This window comes from Wolffia australiana, chromosome 9 (genome assembly GCF_029677425.1).
Source record: "Wolffia australiana isolate 7733 chromosome 9, ASM2967742v1".
In the NCBI taxonomy this organism is placed as follows: Eukaryota; Viridiplantae; Streptophyta; class Magnoliopsida; order Alismatales; family Araceae; genus Wolffia; species Wolffia australiana.
The window spans coordinates 700,053-719,604 of NC_135843.1; positions in this window are offsets into that span (position 1 = coordinate 700,053).

Consider the following 19,552-nt stretch of genomic DNA (forward strand, 5'->3'; position numbering starts at 1 on the left):
TGAGATGCCACTACATCCAATCCTCAAAGTTGACATCTTTGATGTATGGGGAATTGATTTAATGTCACCATTTCCTCTATCATTTGAAGACAAATATATTTTGGTCGGCGTGGATTACGTCTCTAAGTGGGTTGAAGCTAGTCCTACTAAAACAAACGACCATAAGGCAGTTATCAAACTTGTTTTTGATAATATACTAACACTATTTGGATGTCCACGAGCCCTTATTAGTGATGTAAGCTCCCATTTTACAAATCAACATTTCAGAGCTCTCTTGAATAAATATGGTGTGCAGCATTGAGTCAAAATTCCATATCACCCACAAGATGATGGGCAAGTAGAAGTTGACAATCAACAAATCAAGCAAATCTTACAAAATATTGTCAAGCCCAATGGGAAGGATTGGTTAGTTAAGATAATGGATGTATTGTGGGCATATCAAATGGCTTACAAGACTCCTTTGGGCACATCATCGTTTCTCTTGATTTTTGGCAAGGCCTTCCATTTATCAGAAGAATTGGAACACAAAGCATAGTACGCAATTAAGCAACTCAACATGGACCTTGGGGCTGCAAGGAAGAAATGCCTTCTTCAAATTCAAGAAGTTCAAGAAATTAGAGATAAATCATATGAGTGTGTCAAAATAAGAAAAGAAAAGATAAAGAATTACAACCATAAGTTCTTATCAAGGAACACTTTCAGGATAAATGATTGACGATTGAAACTCATGGCTGAGTTAAAGAGCCACCCTTTCAAGTTCATATGAGTGTGGCTCTTTAACTCACGGCTGAAACTATTCCCAGGCAAAATTAAATCACAATGGGATGGTCCATACACAATGTGTGCATTGTGTGGCTCTGGGGCAGTACTAATAGAAGAAGACAAAGTTGGGAAAAGTTTTAAAGTAAATGGGTAATAGATAAAACCATATGTGCAAGGATATATATTACTGCATGAGGAGTTAATAGGATTACATCAATCAAATGAATAGTTAGCAGCAAACAGGGGTGATCGAGTTGAGTAGGAATTTAGATGTCTTTTGAATAACTATGGTTAGAATTTCTTTTCTTTTCTAACAAAACACAAAGATGAATCTAAAGGAGTTATCACAAGCACTCGACCACAACAAGAATGGAGCTGCAAACCCCCACCAGTCATTTTCATCATCATCTTTTATAAGCATCATCAATATATAGGGGGTGGAGAGTTTAATTTCAGACCTAGTTCTGCATTCATATGCATACACACTGTTCTACATGAAACCCTCAAACCTAGTTTTTCTTAGATGTCCAATGGCCAAGAGATCTTTCATCTTCAGAAGAGTGTGATGAACAACTAGAGATGGGAGAGGGGTGAAGCTGAAAACCTATCACCTCTATCATGATAACAATTCCTTAGTGTCTCATTTGAGAGTAGATGGTGAGTTAGTGTGCAATTTTCTGTAGTATCTAGCGGATGAACATGATCAATCAGATCTTATGAGCCTATTCTTCAATCATTGATTCTCACGCAATAGCTTTGAGTTGTGTTGTAAATATCTTGGCCAATGCCCAAGTTCCTTTAACATATGTCCTCTTCCTGCGATCTATAACGCTCAAACACCTACAAAAATGGAGAAAGCTATGAAACAGTAGTGCAGTAAGCACGGTATGGAGCACATGACAGAGAAGTGTGTGATCTATATGCCTTACGTTTTCAAACCACATGAGGAAGAACCAGATTTCAAAGTCAACATACATCATGAGGAATACGTTGGCTTGGTCTTGCATAATTTCCAAGGGACTGGCAATGTTCAAGTACAGGGGTATTTGATGATTTCTAAATGTGGCATGAAGTTATGCATATTCTAAGGCCATTTTGGGGATCATTTTATCTATATACCCTCATCTTTATATGAACTTTTTATCTCATGCATTAAATATAGTAATTGGTTAAAACAATAAATTTTAATGTAATTTATGCAAAAATTAAAACTCCAAAGAAGTTTTAAAAAATGGGATCAAGCCAAGCCAAGCAAAAGTAGTGGCAGCACTCAAGCCGGCCTACAACCGGCGAGTCAAAAAGCCCTCAAGCCTGGCCAGCGAGCACCGCCGAACCTAAGAAGCTGCATCAGCGCCCTTCAATGACCCGCCCTAGCGACCTCGGAAGGAGGCACGTGGCTCATAGGTGGATATGGACTCGAGCACAATATAACTTTTCAGTTAATTCGAAGGGTATCCTGAGTTAAAATTTATATACATGTTTCACTTTTCAATATTATCGATATGTAATAATTCCTAACATACTTCTTTTAACTCCGCCTAGGGCTGGTCCAAGGAGATAAGAAATAGATCGCCACCCCATGGGCCCCGATCTGAATAAGGTTAGTACAAAATTAGGATTGGGCTTCGAGCCAACCCAGTCTGAAACCCATGGATATCGGGCCATTTTAAGTAAGCGGATATAATGTCAGTCGTTCGATCTTCTAAAGGAAGGTCAGACGATGAAATCTGCATCCTGCATCTTATTCTTTTTTTTAACTTTCAGGCTCTTGATTGGACACGAACATTGACATGGACATCAGGTCCAAGCAATGGATGAATCAAGAGTAAGAAGCAGATGAGGCCACTAACGTAGCAAGGGTTGGTACACCACTTATGAATGGGCCCACAGGTGTGATTTAATTACAGCCATTAATGCATTCTTACGGAGATTGAATGATCGGGGTCCAAATAGATCTTTCGTCACCCAGATCATCATCCCCGTTGGCCAGACGGTGAAGGCTAGCAACAAGGAGGGGGACTACATGGCAGTCCGACGGCTATAAACTTGGATTGGAAACAAGTGACTGAAGGGTCAAGAGAACTTCTCTCTCAACCCTACAAACTTGATTTTGGAGGCTTAACACCCCATCTTACTGTATGAGATGCAAAAATAGTGGGATACCCATTCCAGCAGCAAGACAAGTGAGAGGGGAAATGTGACACTTATTTCAATAACTCTAAATCTCTGATAATTGTTGAAATTTTATAGAGGATATCAAATTTTATTTTTCTTGAATGTTTTATATGTAATGAGCATATGATTCTGGGATTATTTATCTTTTGAGTGCCTATTTGTCCTCCTATTTATCCAGCCCTTGATCATTAAATCTAGATTTTCCTAAATGGCAAATGTTCAACCAAAGGTTAGAAGGACAGCGAAAGAGCTTGCTATGCAAGCAGCAAGGGACGGCAAAATAGAGACAAATATTGTCTTGACATCTTCACCTCCTACGAGCGTATTTGGATGCCCTAGTAATCAACTTCGGTGAACAATAGGGGACCATTGTAGGGCACCGACCTTTGAGGAATATCTAATACTCAGAGAAAGATCACATAAAAGCCTTCATGGAGAAGAGAGGAGTGTAGATGTCTCGAACAAAGAATTAAGGAGGAAGGAAGAGGGAAACAACAAATTAGTAGAAGAAAATATCCGATCTTTACATGACTGTAGTACTCTTCCTATATCTTTAGAGGTAGCATCTAATGATCGTGAGCTTGTTAGAAGAAATTATGATGATGCTGCCATAGATTTATCTATGGAAATTGGAAATCAAGTCCCCACTCAACCCATATACTCTAAGGTTAATAGTTTTCCTAAGATCTCTAGTGTGTCTAACCTTAATACACAAGCTCCTATAGATCCCACAATCATAACAGTGCTATCACTAATGAAGGATAAAATGGTGAGGTTACATGAAAGAATTAGAAAAGATGGACAACTCTAGACTCACAGAGCCTATTAGGGAAGTGAGTAGGGAGAAGGAGCCTTTATCCCAACTTCCCTCAATTCTATCTGAAAGTTCAGACGTGGAGGTATCTAAAGTTAGTCTAGAGTTGAAGAGGACTAGAGAGCCAAAGGACCCTAGAATATTATGAGAGATTGGAGGAAGTAGATTCCATAATGTGCTTATAGATCTAAGGTCAAACCATAGTATCATCCCTTCAACTGACTTTGAGCGACACCCTATAGGTAAGCTGATGCCATCTTCCCAAATCATATGCTTTGATGATGGGAGTCATATCACTTCTAGCGGCCAAATCACCAAGGCATGTGTTGATATTAATGGATGTCGATTTAGATCTGATTTTTTCATCTTAGAGGGAACAACAAAAAAGGCACCCATTGTTTTACAGAGATCTTTTTTAAAATCAGCAAAAGCGATTATAGACATAGAGGATAGGGAAGTTATCCTTATAGAAAATGATAAGAAAATTACCCTTGAGCTAGCTGACCCCTCTACGAGTAGCAGTGGACAATTTAGGGTAGAGGTTTAGGAAATCTCTAAAGAGAATATTAAGAAGGACAATCATGCCTCGAAGAACACTTCCGTCCTCAAAAAGAAAGTTTCAACATCACCACCTACTAGTTCGGTTACCCAAACTTATTGTAAACCCTCATGTTTGCACTCCCAAATAGGAATCTTAGCCTTGCAGATAGTTAATCAGAACTTAAAGGACAGTATCAAGGCATTACGAGAGGAAAAGTGTGAAATGAGAAGGATCATAGAGAAATGTAGGTTGGAGAATGAAACTTTGCATCAAGAGATTGCTGATATTCCTTCAACCTCCATGCCAAAGAGGACGAACAACATAACACAAAATAATAGAAGGAAAAACCCTGGCATGAAGAGGATGTATGTGGACAGGAGGAATCATCAAGGGAACAATCAAATGCGTGAGCAAATGAAATGGACTCCTAGGCGATCAACTTTTATGAGGCCCAAGGTCATACTGACCCCAAAGGGGGGGGGGCACCAAGTATGGATTCCTAAATCCATCTTAGAGCCCTTTAAGGCATTATCACCAAAGGCATTATGGATCCCTAAATCTGTACTAGAACCATTTGTTTGACTCCTTTGAGATTTCACTTTTTTATCTTTAATAATCTTGTTCGTTTGAGTGTTTTGTGCATTTTTATTTCTTTGTTTTTTTGTTTCCCTTCATGAATGGCCTTGTATCCTCAATTCTCACTTATAGGATCCCCAAATGCGACATTACTTATTTAAGATTTTTATATCAATCATCCCAACGGCGAGCCACCACGTCCATCCTCACTATTTGCCATTCTCTCCCTCAATTTTCCTTTTGGTTATTTTATTAGTTATGCATTGAGGACCATGATTGTTCTAGTAGGGAGGGGAGCTAGTTCATTTTATATGGCAAACGGTGACTTATGCAGTTAATTTTGATGAATATTACATGAATTGAACCTGCTTATAACCATAATTAACATGCCTATACATGATTCAAAAATTTTCATCCATTGGTTTGGGAACATGAGTAGAGAAGTAAGCTCCTAGAGCACATCAAGAGCATGTTAGATGTATAACATTGTGTGATTTTGAGCAATGTGGGTTCAATTTCAAATTGGAGAAGGTGTCTAATGGTTGATTAGATGATGGAAAGTCTAAGTGTAGAAGCTCTATGCTCTAAAGGTAGAGTGATGAGTAAATTGAGGTCCCCCATTCCATTAGCTCAAAATAACCGATCTCACTTATGTATTTTGTCTCGCCATTAGTCCACTCTTATTATAGGAGTGAGCCATTTTCCAAGTCATATGCACAGAATACACCATCTTCCACTACTTCATTGTTCCACACACTTCACATCCTACCCATCATCAGTCCGCTTCCACTACCGAGGATACACTTATCTCCCAAGTATGTCTATCTTCCTTTCCATGGTATCAATCCGATATTGCCTCTTTGCCTCTTTTTCTGTCCATGATTCACTCTGCATAATCTCAATCTTATTCTTCTGTCCCTTCTATCTTGAACAATGTGATTGTCATGTCATTCATGCTAGTTGTGATAACATGTTTAGAAACTGCTTATAGGATGGAAGGTGTTTTTTTTTTGTCATGCCCCTCTACTATTAAAAAAAAAGAGGAAAAAGAAGGAAAAAAAAGAAGAATAAGAAGGAAAAAAAGAAGAAGAAGAAGAAAAAAGAACATATATTGAGAAAAAAGGAACAAAAAAGAGAGAAGAAGGGGTTTTGGCATGTATGAATTTCTTATGTTAGTATTCCATTTATGGCCATATTGGTCACATCTTTTCTATCTCCCCCACTTCTTCTAAAATCTTGGGAGTAGGTTATATTAGGTAGCACCACATCCCGTGACCATACATTCATCCCATTGTTAACACCTACCCCATTCCCTTCACGAGACTTCCATTTTTCCTATCACAATTCTGATGATTTTGCCATATATTCTTCTTTATCTTCCATATTCTGTGTTCAAGCGGAGGAGGAAATTGGCTTCTTCTATTCCTGGGTAGGAGAAAAGCTAATGGAGAGATAAGTACTAGGTGGCCACCACACTGTGAGAGAGTGATCTTGCTTGTGAGAGATGTGAGGCCAGTATCAAATGAGTGCAGCGAGATTACCTTAGGAGTATAGCGTCATACCTAGTGACAACTACACTCCCTTTTCATCTACTTAGGCATCCAAACCAAGGAGAAAGGAATCCACATTCCTGAAAAGGTCGAAACTCAAGTTGTCACTTAATGTTTCATCTCAGATTGTGATTGGTATGTCTACCATTTCTACGCTTGTTTTTTTTCACTTAACTGGATGAAAAATGAAAATTTGGCAAACTACTTAGATTTTGCTAAGGGACTAACAATGCTTAAGTAGGGGGGTAAATGATAACACCCTAGATTCGGTATTTATTTCAAGCAATTAGCACAATTTTATGCATTTAAAGAGTTTAAAATGTGGTTGTTATCATATATTTAAATGTAATTAATGTTTCCAAGAGATTTCTGATTTTTCCCTAATTTTCTGTTAATTTTATGAATTTTCTGGGATTTATTTATGTTTGGAATAATTATTTTAAATGAAAATGGCAGTTTAAAATTTAATTTTGAGGTTAATTAGTGTGGGGATGAATTACTGAATTTTTTAGAATTTCCTGGAATTTCTAGGGTTTCTAGGATTTTATTGGATTTTTTCTGGGATTTTATTTGATGAAAAAAGGAATTTTTAAAGAAGAAAAGGATATATTTAGAAGGAGAAAATGAGTTTTAAAGTAATTTTCAAACTTCCAGGGAATACATGTTCCAATTATACCCCTATAACAGCTGTCAGTCGTGGTTGTAAGAAATTAAAATAGTTTCAGGGTTTTAATGCAGTAAATCTTGATTTATTTGATGGTTTTAAGGAAAAATGGAGGAGACATAAAGCGAAAAGTATATATGCATAATTGTTTTTCTGACGGCATCATTTTGTGCGTGTGTATTTATACAAGGGCTGTTTTTCAAAATTCTAGGACATTCTCTCTTCGGGAGGTAAGTTCACCTCCTGTGCTGTGCATAAAGCGCATGCACGGGAGATGACGTGGCACTCCGTGATTGGGTCAAAGTATGAAGGGTGCACATGTAAATGAAAATTGCCACATATTATGTTTATTTTTGTTGTTTATTCTTTACTTTTGATTTCAGGACAGGGGGTATGTGGCACCACGAGATTGAACTCAATTTTTAAAGTTTAAATGGGTCGGCCAATCAGGGAATGACACGACATTGCATGTATAAAATAAAATAAATTAAATAAATAGAAATTGATCCAACGACTACGTGGTCAATCTGCATTTATTAATAACTTTTGATCCTGAAGTCTGATTCAGATGATTTTTTATGGATTTCCTCGTCTTAACCTCCTCTATCTATCTGTACAACTGTATCATTCAGATCCATAGTATATTGATGGATAAAAATTAATTACTGAACAGGGGTAAAATGGTAATTTTTACCATCTAACCTAAGTATAAAAGCCAAATTTCAAGAGGAGGGGGTCATTCTAGATGGTGCTCCATCACAGCTGCAAGACAGAGAGGAACTCCAGCTTGGATCAACCTGTTTGGTACCTTTTTCTTCATTACATTTGAATTTTAGTGTACTTTGGATGATGTTTTAATTGAGTTTCTTCATCGTTCTTCTTGAACTTGGTCTGAAGTTCTAAACCGCTAGGTTTGAGTCTTTTTTGACATATCCTCTTGGGTAGTTGGATCATTAGATTCTAATTCTATTCTGGTTAGGTCCAAAAGGAACCTTTCCTTTAGCTGAACTAAAGGTTGCATTATAAATGTAGATTTCTAGAACTATTGTTTTATTTGTTCTCTTCATTAATGTCTATATCTTATTCTTTTATAGTCTATTGTATGACACATCCACTTTTTGAAATTAAATAAAGTTAATTTTGTGAATCTAAATTAATTTAATATAATCCTATAATTATGAATCGGCGATTCACTGTGCAACTCGTACGTTAATGCTTGAACCCTATTCATTTATTTACTATTTTAACTCATTAGATTTAGCAGGAAGCAATTGACCATAACATAATAAATCAAAAATCTCCAATAAGAAGATAAAAAAAGGTATCCGATGATAGTATTTAGTAAATAAAATAAAGTTTGACTTTATTTTTGGGGGTACAACTCAATTCGAGCGTTAGGAGTTTCCACTACATGAGATTGAGAGGAGAGATTGAGAGATTTACCTATGTATTCCAAGTGCACATTAAAAAAACTATTAAAAAAAGATTTAATTTTTAGGAGATTAAATCACCCCCTTTGGTTATCTAGTAGTGTAGTTATTTTTGAATTATCAAACCTACAAAACCAACCAAAACACAATCAAATTTCCTAATCAATCCCTCTAATTGACTACTTGGTCCTCTAAATTGGATCAAATAATTCAATTTAGAACCCCACATTTCTTCTATTCCTCTCATCTCTCCTACCTCCCTTTCTAAATTCCTCATCTAATTAGGGTGATTTGATCTTCATTGAAGATCAAATTAACTCTAATTAGGGTCAAATTACTCAAGCAGATCATCAAATTGGATTCCTTACTAGCTTCCCTTGGACAATACCTTTAAATTTTATTGTATAAGCCAAAATTGACAACAACAAGGGATCAAATTACTGCAAAAGTTACCCCTATTTTTGGCTTATCACGCATGTAGGCATGGCAGTGGGCTCAGAGGCGAGCGCGGTGGCGAGGTCGATGGTGGCGCAACTAGGTATAGTGACGAGCTCGAAGTCGAGTGCAATAGTGAGGATAGCAACGCAACTAGGCGCGGTGACGGGCTCAGAGGTGAGCGCAGAGACGAGGACAAATGAGGTGCAGCTTGGTGTAGTGATGGGCTTGGAGGCGAGCGCAATGACGAGGACGGCCAAGGCGCAGCTAGGTGCAGTGACTGGCTCAGAGGCAAGCACAGTGACGAGGACGGCCGAGGTACAGCTAGGCGTGGTGATGGGCTCGGAGGTGAGCATAGTGACGAGGACGGCCTAGGCACAACTAGGTGTGGTGACAGGCTCTGAAGCGAGTGCGGTGGCATGGACGGCGGCACAACTAGGCGTGGTGACGGCTTAGAGGCGAGCACAAGGATGAGGATGGTGGCGGTGTAGGTAGGCGCGGCGGCGAAATAGTGGCACAACGTGGTGGTAGATGCAGCCCAGGCAGGCAGCTACGGCTGCGACTGCGCGGTTGCGATTACGACTTCTACACAGGTGCGCGGCTGTGGCTTGGCACACGGCTGCGCAACTGCGTGGTTGTGCGGCTGCGTTGCTGTGTGGCTGTGGCTATGGCAGCATGGCTGCACGGCTACTTGGTTGCTCGGCTGCCCGACTACGGCTGTGCGGCTGCATGGCCGTGGATGACAACTGCGATCACTACGGGCGACTGTGGTCGCTCTGGCAGCGGAGGCCGCTGCAGCAACTGTGATCGTTGCGGAAGGCTGCGACCTACCCTGACGGGTGTGGCCGCTGCGGCGGCTGTGGCAGATTTGGCGGCTATAGCTGCTGTAGCTGCTATGGCAGCTCTGACGGGTGCGGGCACTGTGGCAGAAGTAGCGGCTCTGGCAGTTGCGGTCGCTCCGCCGGCTAAGGCCACTGTGGCAGCTGCGGCAGCTGCGGCCTGCTCCCCTGTGGGCGCGTTGGCGATTGTGGCCGATGTGGGTGGCTGTGATAGCTCTGGCGGCTGCGGCCGTTGCACGCATATGTGGCTGCTTTGGTAGTTGTGACCGCTCAGGTAGGTGGGGTCACTGTAGCCTACGTCGGCGACTAGAGGCACTCTGGTGGCTGCGGCCGTCGTGAGTGGCTGCGACTGCTCTGGCAACGGTGACCACTACGAGCGATTGTGACTGTTGCGGCAGCCGTGGCCACTGCTCACGGTGGCGGCCCCGGGGCAGACAACTACGATTGTGACTTGTGGCTGCGGCCTGGTCCGGTGACGCGGGATGCACTCTGGTGAACCTGCGGACGGCAATGGCGGTGCCGGCTTTGGCGGTGGTGGAGACGGAGGCACTGACGAAGGCAGTGACGGCGCTCCGGCGACGTTACGTTGGAGCCCTAAGTTTCCCCCCTCTTGATGGGTATTTTTGTAAATACCCCAAACTCGAATAGAAGATCATGATCTAATCTGTTATCCAATACTGATACCTGTTCCAATATCAATAGTCTTTACCTCCCCCTCCCTATCGTGACCTCTCTCTCTAGATGTTTTCTCATGGTCTTTTTTGGCTAAAGAAATCATACATCGTCTAGAAGATGACTAGACTGTATGTCTTTATCCCTAAAGTGGACATGTGTCCCATCTTTTGTCTCTTGCTAATGAATGTTAACTCCCTTGCGGAAGTCAGTTGTATTCTTCTATTATATCTGTGAGAGGCACATGCGAACGAGCCTATTGCCAAATAGATACATGCAGAAAGCACATGCAAAATGACAACTAGAGATTCTTGAGGGCTTAATTCATGGAGACGTGTATGTATTGTCGTCCATTAATCGAAGAATACAACTACCCTTGGTTTGGGTGCGAAGCTTTCCAAGAAGCTCTTGGACCTGGGCTTCGGCTGACAAGGCAACGTCTGCAGCTAAGATGTCCCATGCGTCTTTGGCTGTTTGTGCTTCAATTAAGCATCCAATGAATGATTCAGTCATGGATGAGAGCAGGAACACCAGGACGTGGTGATCATAATGCCACCATTCACTTTCAGGATCTTTGGCTTCTGGAGGAGGTTCTGCCAAGATGTGTGACATGAGTCGATGGGATATGAGAGTAGGTATTACCTGAGTTTTCCATATTATGTAGTTTTTCTTGGTGAGCTTTGTTGAAGGAATGATTGTTGCTGAAATTTGTTCCGGTTCAACAGAGATGGCGGGTTTCTTTTGTGACAGTGGAGCAGTTTCTTGTGATGACGAGTCAGAGTATTATTCTTCTTCTTCTTGAAGAAGTTCTTCTCTCACAGTCTCCGGCTTGGGCTCTGATACCATGTTGAGTTGCAGGCTTGATGGAGGAACTCGAGGAAGAGAATGAGCTCTCGAGGAGCTGAACAACACAACTTAACTAAAGGAATGGAAATGTAACAAGAGGATTGAGGTGAAGAAGAAGCGTGAAATGATCGATACAAGAATGCCTGTTTATAGGCGTTGTGCGGCGGTCATTAGGTTAGCGTTAATGCTAATCTAACACCGATATGATGATGGATGTGGTGAGACAAGACGGAGCTGAAGCACGAGGCACCATTGGGCCATGCCAAGACGATGTGTCACTAGGCCGAGGTGTGAGTGGAGTCGAAGTACGAGGCACCATCGGCTCATGCTGTGGCGTCGATGCGTGAGCAGATGGAGACGTGTCTGCCGAGGAAGAAGATTTAGAGGATTTTGTCATCATTGTAGTCTTATCTTTAATACCTTCTCCCTCTCTCTCTTTTGTCACTTCCTTATCTCTCTTCTCTTCTCTCCTCTCTCTCTCTCTCGCTCTCTCTCTCTCTTGTCGCTCTGTTCTCCCTCTCTCTTGTCGCTCCCGTCCCCCTCTCTCTCATTGGCTCTCCTCTCTTTCGTTGCTCCCTTTTGTCAGTTGTCACTCCCTTCTCCCTCTCTCTCACTGTTCTCCTCTCTTTTGTTGCTCCCTTCTCTCTCTTTTATATTCTTTCTCTCTCTCTCTCTCTCTCTTATAGTTACTTCTCCCTCTTTCTCGTTGCTATCTGTTTGAAATTAAATAGAGGGATGACAGAAGTATAAGCCAAAATTAGAGAATGTTCTTCTATGTATCAATATGTTAAAATGTACATGTATTTATAACACAGGATGTCCCCTCAACTTAATGCGATGAATCTAAGAAATTCAAACTACGTCCAAAGCAATCTTCAACATAATCATGATGAGCGACACTTGGTCAAGTTATGGGTGAGATGCGTAGTGTTAGGCGGTGGCATGTCAGGTGTCTTTAGTAGACCCCAACAAACTCAGGCCTGGTTGAAGGTTGAATCTGGATATGAGCAGGCTGAAATGACTACATGCTAGACGCTTGCCAAGGATATCAGCAATTTGATCACTTGAAAAAATAAAATAAACCTGCAAAGAGAGCCTTGAGACACACATTCGCGTACAAATTGATAATTAAAATTTTTAATGTGCTATTTATGATCATAAAGTACCAGAGTTTTGTTCAGATAAGTGGCACCGAGATTGGCACACCACAAGGTGGAAGTTAAATTAGTGTTAGTGTGAAGTTCTTGAAGAAGGGTGATGCAACATGACGAGGCCGGGATCGAGGGCTCGTGTTGCAACACAAGAGGCACTCGGATACCCTACCAATGTCACTCGGACGTGATATCATGATGCAGGTTTTTGGAAACAATCAGAAGTATTCCCCCACTCTATTGCTGATCTAAGGTAACGACCTGGGAGTATCCCGAGCGTAGCTCGTGTGGAATGACTCCCAATGACCCGATAGATTGACGGGAACGACTATGGCTGGACCCACGACAGAAGTGCTTCTTCCACACGCGGGATGGCAGCTAGCGATTCCATGGGCAGGGATGCGCGACCTGGAAAGCACAGGGAACAACCTCACAGGAACAAGATTAACTTCAAAATTATCTTCACTGCCCCTCAATTGGGGGTCGCTTCCCCTTTTTTAATAGGTAAGGGTTGCCCCAGTAGCAGGCCCGTAACTAGGGGGTTCCACCAAATTAAGGGTGTTTTCCCCTAATCAGGTCCAACTAAGGTCCAAAAAGATGGGAGGGGCCGAAAAACAGGGAGGCCCTCCCTAATTAAACAAAAACATAGTGTCATGCATGAAACGAAAATGCAATAAAAGGAAAAGTCTTCGGGGGATCGCCTTCAAGCCGTGTACTTGAATTCTGGGTCCATCGCGTCGGCTCTAGCTCCTCAACGCGGTTGTTCACATACGGCTTCGGGCTCATCTCGTGCTTCGGCTTGATCTCCAGGATGGTTTCCCATCGAAGAGGCTTTATCCATATAAGCTCATTAGTAGCATTTGCTATAGCCTTGTATTCTGCTTATGTGGTGGAGTGGGTGACAATGGTCTGCTTTTTGGATGCCCAACTAATGAGATTGTGGCCGAAAAAGATTACAAAGCCAGTTGTAGATTTTTTATCAATAGGGCCACTGCCCAGTCCGCGTCATTGAAGATATCAAGCGTGTTTGATGAATTATTGTAAAATTGTAGAGAATAATGAAAGGTACCCTTTATATAACAAAGAAGTTGTTTTAGATATCTCCAATGACATGGCTAAGGATCATGCATAGATTCACATGCCTTATTAACAGCAAATGCAATGTCAGGATGCGTTATAGTTAAGTATTTTAGAATACCAACAATTCTACAATAGGCAGTGCGATCACATTCGAGATGTGATTAACTTTCCCTTTGATTTTGAGATGTCAAAAAATTGTAGAATGGAGTGTTGACTGGTTTGCAATCAGCCATGTTTGTCATCCTAAGTATTTTGATTGCATATTGTTCTTGAGATAAGGAAAGGCCTAAGTATTTTGTCGAAGTTGAATACTAAGAAAGCTTTTGGCCAATCCCAGTTCACGTATGACAAACTGTGCACTTAGAGCTTCATGGTCTGAAAAATTCTGTTCAATTTTGGACTGGGGATTAAATTATCATCTACATAAACAATACTATATTTTGGCTCCTTGTTAGTTAGTTTAAAAAATAATTAGGAACCGGTGCGAGACCCTGTAAAACCATGAATAGAAAAGAATGAACTTAATTTTTGGAACCAAGCTCAAGGAGCTTGTTTCAGTCCGTATAATGACTTACGAATACGATAGACATAATGAGAATGTTGAGTGGACACAAAACCAGGTGGTTGGCACATGTAAATTGTTTCAGCTAGATCATTGTGAAGAAAGACATTAGAGATGTCCAATTGATGAATGTGCTAAGTGTGACTTGCAATAAGCAAAAGAAGTATGCAAAGTGATGCCATTTTCAAAATGGAACTATAGGTTTCATGATAATCAATACCTGGGTTTTGACTGAAGCCTTCGCCGACTAGGTGCATCTATCAAGAGATCTGTCTGGTTGCAGCTTTGTGCGAAACACCCATTTGCATCCAAACAGCTTTATGTCGGACGGTGGAACAACAAGATCCCATGTGTGATTATTAAGAGAAGCAGAATATTATTCATACATGGCTTCATGCGAAAGAGGATCTTGGAGAGCAGAGTCTATATTCGTAGGTTCTATTGGAATGGTGGATGCTATATGACATGATGGAAGTCGGTATCTCGTAGAGTGTGATACAACTCATAAATTTTTCAACATCATTTAGGAGGTGTTGAGATACGTGGTGTTGTTTGAATTGGGGTCTCTGGTATGATTCTATCTGGCAAAGGAGTTCAGGTGAAGGAGATGTTGTACTGGACAACCCTTCTTCTAGTGGTCGTGATTGAGAATCAATATGATACAATAATTCATCTGTGGTAGATAATGGGTTGGATGTGGACCAAGGTGATGTAATGGTAGGGTTTGGTTGACTGATAGATAGAGGTGCTACAAAGGTGTTGATGGATAAAAATGGGTTGATGGGGGACCATCCACCCTTAAAGGCATATCGTCTATGTTTTTTTTTGCATGCGCGTGTATCCGTTTATTTTTCCCTAATTTGGGCCCTCTAAACTTTTTGGGACTTCTTTTCCTTTTTCTAAAGGGCAAGGCCCATGTTTCCCATATAAGAGGGGGGTGCCCATCGTGAAAAAATAGCCAAGTGAAAAATAAAAAAGCAAAAATGTAGTCGTTTAGTATTTTTGGGTTATTTTTATGAGTTTTTTTAGTTTTTAGTGTGTGAGAAAATTACAGAAGTGCCCCTTAAGAAGGGGAAAGTTAGGGCATCCATGGTATTGTCACTGGAGCGCCACTGCCACCTTCACCGCTGCCGGTGTATCTGCCACCAGCATCGCGCTACCGCCGCGAGCAACAGGCACCACCGTGAGCAACGGCCGCCACCAGTAGCAATGGCCAAGCCTCCCATAGTGGCCGCAGCTGCCCGCAGCCGCTCGCAGCGGTCACGGGTGCCGCAACAACCACATCTACTCGTAGCGGCCGTAGTCGCTCATAGCAGTCCCAGCTTCCAGAGCGACCGTAGCCGCAGGAGCAGGCCGTAGGTGGAAGAGCGACCACAGCCGCTGGAGCAGGCCGTAGTTGCCAAAGCGATCGCAGCCGCTGGAGCAGGCCACAGCCACCGGAGCGATTGCAGCTGCCCGTAGCGGCCGCAGCCGCTATAGCCGGCACAGCCACCGGAGCTGGCACAGCCGCTGTAGCAGCCATAACCGCTAGAACAGGCCGCAGCCTTTCGCAGCAATGGCAGCCGCCGTAGCAACATCAATCGCCAGAGCGGCCGTAGGCTTTGTAGTAGCCGTAGTCATCGTCCATGGCTGCGCAGCCGTAGCCAAGCAAACGTGCAGCCACCCTCCGTAGTCATGCAGCTACAGAGCGCACCGGTGCAACCGCAAGCCACGCAGCCCTACAACCGCAGCCACAGTCGCGCAGTCACGCAGCCGCGTAGCCATCAGCCGTGCAGTCGTGCAGCGAACCCGCAATCGCGCTGCCACATACCCTTGTAGTAGCCACAGCTGTGCAGCCAATCGGCAGCCACAGCCACGCAGCCGCGTAGTCGCTGAGCCATGTAGGAGCCGCAACCACAACTACACAGCCGCACCCACCTGCCTTGGCTGCATCTACCATGATGTTGTGTCGCTATGCTGTCCTCGCACATACCTGCGGTGTCACCGTCCTCATCACCGCGCTCGCCTTAGAGTCACTACTGCGCCTACATGCGCTACCGCCGTCTATGCCACCGTGCTCACCTCCCAGCTGCGCCACCATCCTTCTCACTCCGCTTGCCTCTCAGCCGTTGCCGCGCTTACATGCGTTGCACTTGTCCTTGTCATTGCGCTCGCCTCCGAGCCGTCACTGCGCCTAGCTGTGCCGCCACCATCCTTGCCATTGCACAGGCCTCCGAGCCCGCTACTGATAGGGGACCATCTCAACACCAAGATGGAACGACGCCTGCAACTGCACCGAGCCACACGAGCCGACGCCCGTGATGCGTTGTTCAAGTACTCCGCATGAAGAGGAAACCTCATCTGTTTTCGTTTATTTATTTTCCTATTTTTGTTGTAATTTTCTTCGCCAAGTTCTGGACTGGGCCTCTTGTGTGTTGACCTCATCCATTTCAAACATTTATTTTCATCCTTTGAGGGAAGTGCTCGTCTAGAGACGGTTCCCTCAAGTTACGCCCAATTGGCCATGCCCTTAGCCCAATATAAGGACGACATGCCCAAGAGGACGGACAGACTTGAGATTTGTTTTTTTCACTTTAGTTTCCAGCCTGAGAGGGAGTTTTATAGCCTTAGTCATTGTCGCTAGAACCTGGGATCGTGGCCGCTTCTCCACGACGAGATCACTGTGGACGTCACCTTACCTGGTGGTATTATAGTTTCGTTCTTACCATCAAGATTGCTCGTTCTTGGTGTTGTTGTGTGATCAAGAAAGGCCAAAGAAGGGCCATTCTTGGAAGTTCTTGGAGTTTGGTTCACCCTTCTTCACTGGTGCCATCGATACCATTGCCGCTGTCGCCGTCACTCCCACTTATGTTGCCGGCATCTCCTTCTTGTCGCCGCCCCGTCGCTCAGCAGCCTCCTTCCCCGCACGATCGCGCCCGTGCCCCTGCACGGTAGTGCTCGCCCACCCGCAAGTCCACACACCGTGCTCCGCGTGCCCGCGCGCCTGCCCAATCATACTGTGTGCTCGCGCCCCGGCATGCCACGCTCCCGCATGTCTGCACGCGTCGTGCTCGTGCTCTGCGTGCCGGCACACCCACAAGACCGCACCATGCCCCAGCACAGCCCCACTTGTCTCTGCGAGTCCGCATGCCGTGCTCTTGAGTGCCCGCGCACTTGCTCGGCTGCCCGCGCGCTTGCCACCCCTTGCACTCCCGCTCTGGCGCCCCCGCGCACCCGCATTCATCGTGCCCGTGCTCCACGAGTCTGTGTCCCACTCCCCTGCTTGGATTGCCATTGTGACACTCCCGGGTCCCCAGCACGCGCGCCATCGTCTATCTCTACCAGCCTGGTGAATACAGTGCCACTCCCCGCAAGGTTCAGTGGATCCCCTTTGCATTCACAATTCATCACATTTCTTATAGTATCCGTCACACTATTTTCTGCACCTGGAGAGTTAGGATCCTACATTTTGACCCGAATATTACACCCTTAGTGAGAGGCAGTTTATAATCTTTGTTGATCACGCTAGTTAATTACTTGTGGGATTGGACGCCGTTGGGTAGTGTTACTACTTCTCATCTCAAGAATCTAATTGGTCTTACGAGACGTCAGAAAGTCGATTGTGCCAATCGAACTTCATCAGCATAACTGATCTTCTTACTTTGTTGGTTAGTTTGCTGAACTCGTCTTTCTTTCTCAAAACTGCATTACGTCATCTATAAATCACGTGCATCGTCATCGTCTATTGTGGTGTAAAATGTGCCGATCGATCCTGGCTGATAGCATTTTACATCACCTGCCGTGTCTAACTGCACCACACATGCGCCTAGGGTTACCTAGAGGAGTTTCGAGGAGAGCAATCGTCGGACAATCTGCCGCCGCCACTTCACTGCCACGAAGTACAAGCTGCCGTAGGATGAACCGTCGCCGCCATTTCCTACCTCTGTCTGCCAATAGTTAGCTTACAACCCTACAAGCGATGCTAGACATCATTGTCACCAACGTTCGATAGTACCTAGATGCAGCCACCCGAAGTCGCTGCGCCTTTACGCTTTCCTATGCCCGCCGCTACAGTCTCCTAGAGAAGCTTCAAAGGAGACGATCGCCGCTAGTTCACTGCCGCGAAGTACATGCTGCCGTAGGATATACAACTGCCGCTCTGCACCACCGACGCCTGTCTTTGTTGCCTGTAGCTTGCCGTAACCGAGGCTCAATTCGTCACCGTTACCAATGCGACTGTCCTGCGTTGCCGCTATGCTAATTAGCCCTCCTCCTCTTGTGGTATAACACGAGCTGTTCTATCCTGGCGCGTCGTGTTACATCACGGGTATACATTTTCATTAAAAACAATATCTCTAGAAATAAGAATTCAATTTCTATGAAGATTGAGGCATCTGTACCCGTGGTGGCGAGAGCTGTAGCCTAGAAACACGCACCATTCGGATCAAGAGCTCAGCATATGGCCTGAGATTGGGAAAACACAGGCATCCGAAACTCTTAAGAAAGGACTAGACTGGAGGTTGATTATATAATACCTCGAAGGACTCAAACTGTAGTTGTGCCATAGGGAGCCAATTGATGACATATGCTGCAATTGCTATGGCTTCATCCCAGTACCTCAAGGCAATGTCTGCATGCTGCATCATTGAAAGAGCAATTTTAGTGATATGTCGATGCTGGCATTCCGCTACTCCATTTTGTTGGTGAGCATGGGGACATGAGCTGCGATGTTGAATGCCTTCCCTCCGTAGATCTTGGTTTAGAGACATGTATTCTCCGCCCCAGTCTGATTGGAGAGATTGTGGTATCTCAATAGAGGAACAACCTAACCCATGACAGGTAATACAAAAATCTTTCATTACCTGGGTAGTACTAAGACTGGTATAGTTTGTTTTGGAGATGGGACAGTTATTCAGTATGAAGGGAAAGGTACAATTGAGGTAAAATGTGCAAGTGGAAAAATTCTGAGTCTGGATAAGGTATTATACACACCTACCTTGAAGGTGAACATACTCAGTCTTGGAGTATTTGATGACAAGGGATATCAGATCAACATGAAGAATGGCACTCTTCATGTCTACGACACTTCAAGAGCTCTTTTGGCCAAAGTAAGCAAAACAGTAGGTAAACTCGATCCCATTAACTTGATAATTTTAGAAACCTGTTTATTTTCTGAGGCAGAAAAATGAGCTTCCTTGTGGCATCAAAGATCTATCACCAAAGCCATCTCACATTGCACGTCTAAAAAGAAGATGATCTGTGGGCTACTGATAAGTTGCAAATTATAATGTTAAATTGATGAATATTACATACATATGTGTGTTTTACTAGCCATATTTGCATGTTATCATAATTAAATGGACATAAATGACTTGCACTATAGTTTTATGATTATTTTTAATTTTTAGTATTTTCTACATGACATTTAACCTAAGTGCATTGAATAATTATTTTTTGTAGGGCATTGTCTTCCGAA